General features: G+C 38.1%; 1 protein-coding gene and 2 long non-coding RNA genes across 16 annotated transcripts in view; 1 reads left to right on the top strand and 2 right to left on the bottom strand.

Annotated features, from left to right (window-relative positions):
- The window catches only part of LOC146488332 (scavenger receptor cysteine-rich domain-containing protein DMBT1-like), a 248755-nt gene that overhangs the window by 116198 nt on the left and 130057 nt on the right, over positions 1–2500 (bottom strand). The window lies entirely within an intron of this gene.
- Positions 1–2500, top strand: part of LOC146488333 (uncharacterized) — a 152380-nt gene that overhangs the window by 54299 nt on the left and 95581 nt on the right. The window lies entirely within an intron of this gene.
- The window catches only part of LOC146488339 (uncharacterized), a 3859-nt gene continuing 1932 nt past the window's right edge, over positions 574–2500 (bottom strand). Inside the window, exon 4 of the long non-coding RNA XR_014867364.1 lies at positions 574–1682. This is a non-coding gene — a long non-coding RNA (uncharacterized LOC146488339). The remainder of the gene's footprint in view (positions 1683–2500) is intronic.

Below are 2500 nucleotides of genomic sequence, written 5' to 3'. Positions count from 1 at the left end.
CCACCTCTTCTTTTCATGTTCCGTTGGAGACGCGATCCATACTGTTTTTAACCAAATATGATAAAATAATATCATAGGATGAGCAAAAGCATACTCAGAAACTGGTTTCCAGTAAAAGATTGAAAATTCAACAAAACACTGGGAAGATTGAAGCGGATTTCTAGATGCCGACGCGTACTTTTGATTTCGGGTTGAGGTGGACGCTTTTCAAAATTGACAAAAACTAGCGTCCAGGTCAGCGCGGTCACAAAGGTGACTGTATCCCCTTAAAGGAATGGGGGTGTAAATTAAGCCCTCAAACTGCATTTCAGAAATCGAATTATACAGAAACTAAGCAAATGATCATCAGTCCCGCTTTTAAGTGGCGACCGTTCCCACGGTTTGTGCTTATACAACACGCGCAGGCACCTAATGGGTTGTAACGTAAAGTTCGTTATTCTCAGTTATTTTCCATCGTACTTTGGAAGTCTTCCGATTAAATATATTTTACCCGCCATTGCCTTCTAGAACACAAATGAAAATATCGATACATCAAGTTACTTCATGCATTTTCGTTTGATGGCCTTTAAGGTATAAAATTTGTCAACTATAATCTTACATAATCCCATTTGTTAGCTTATGCTATCTGCAGGCAGTTTGTGTTTAAGTTAAAGATGTATCTATTTCATTTTTAATGCATCAATGCATAAAAATGCAATATAGCGTCACAATACCAGTTGACTCTTTTGCTAACTCGACCCTCGTCTTTGGATGGATTTTCCAATTGTTTCAGAGATGGACTTTTGTATGTATCTTCGTAAAGACAATTGCTATGAAACACTTTACCTCGACTCGTAATAGTTACAGTCTATATCCTGCTTCTTTAAGCGGCACGCCATTACCATTGCCGTAAAGAATATGGGTTAGAAAGAAATGTACGACTTTTGTATATATTGTATAGGCTATGCCGCAACAAATTAGACACGGTGAAATCTAAATCAGATTTTTTTTTTTGAAAAAGACTAAAGGAAAAGACCGTACTAGTTCTCCAATATAATTTTCAATATACTATAATGTATCTCGGTTCGGATTCAACAACTTTGTAAATCTCTTCGTCTTGAGCATCAGTAAATGTTACGATGTTTCTCTAGTTAATAGTAAAGGTTCGAATGTGTAATGCATCAAACATAGGGTGCAGTTTTGTCGGAGGGGTCTCTTTGGAACGTAACCCTGAAATATCTTCTCATTGGGTCATTCTTATTTTGGAGTCTTTGAAGAAGGGTGCTGGGCAATAACTGAACTCCAAATCATGCTGAAGCCAATACAAACAAAGAATGGGTTGTCCAATCATTGAAATTTTTGTATCGCTGATACCTGTTATCCTAAACAGTAGGAGGCACCCCTTAACGCACCCGCAGCGTGTAGCACTACAGCAGCGTGCAACTAAAGCAAATAAAGCGTTATCTAAACGGTCTGTCGCGGTTGGGCTGTTTTGCCGATCTACAACGAGTCTTCCTTTTCGATGGTGTCATCCTCTTGCATGCAAGCGTTACTTGTGCCCATATCCTCACCTTCAATTCTGTAAGGATTCGCGACCTTATTCCGGTGCAATAAGACAGCAAGGGCAATGACTGCAATAAGACCAAATCCAACAGCTGCTGCTGTCCCTCAAATCAGACCGGCTAGGTTGTTTCTAGTGGTATCTAGATACACGATCGGGGAAAGGACACTGCTCTAAGAAACATGGTATTGATCTAGTATAAGGGGTCATAAAGATATTTAGACAGTATCAAGGGTTCTAGTTAATATATAAATGTTCATGCCATCGCAATGGCTAGGACCCATTCTGCAGACGCGCTGTTATAGTGGCCATTGTAAACTTAAACGCATCCTGGTTGCTGAGCTGGGCTTTCCTGGAAAAGTTAAGTTACTTTTTATCAGGTGTGGTTAATAATAATAATAATAATAATAATAATAATAATAATAATAATAATAATAATAATAATAATAAAAAAACAGTGCTTTGTTCTGGTTGGAATACTAGCCTATCGAAGGGCTAAACAGTCTAAACATTGCGTAAGTCGGCTTCCTAATCATACTCACATAACCACTCGAAGTTACATCTGAATAGAGAGAAGGTACGGAATTCAGTGAAGTTACCATATCAATACAAGATAGTGTCACTATGAACAACAACAACAACATAAACAACAACAACCAATGTGTATTATACGTTTTCTTTCGTTTTCCTTTTGCCCTTTCTTCCTTAATAACGTTTACACTGACCGGCTCTGTGTGTAACACCTTCTATTTTCTGATTGGTTGACTTTGTAAGTTATAGCGCTGTTTGTTTCTATGTGGTTGGCTGTATACGTAAGCACTCTTACAAGCTATACCTTGTAGTTATGATATACGTTGCACTCAACCAAGCAGTATAAAGAAGATCAAGGTACCTTTTGATACGCAGGAATTTCGTCGTAACAATTTCAATATGAATTAACGCACGTTGAGTATGTATGCA

Source organism: Pavona decussata, unplaced genomic scaffold (genome assembly GCF_977016875.1).
Source record: "Pavona decussata unplaced genomic scaffold, jaPavDecu1.1 SCAFFOLD_11, whole genome shotgun sequence".
Classification (NCBI taxonomy): domain Eukaryota; kingdom Metazoa; phylum Cnidaria; class Anthozoa; order Scleractinia; family Agariciidae; genus Pavona; species Pavona decussata.
The sequence above is the reverse complement of the archived record's forward strand: the minus strand, read 5'-3'. Positions and strand labels throughout refer to the sequence as shown.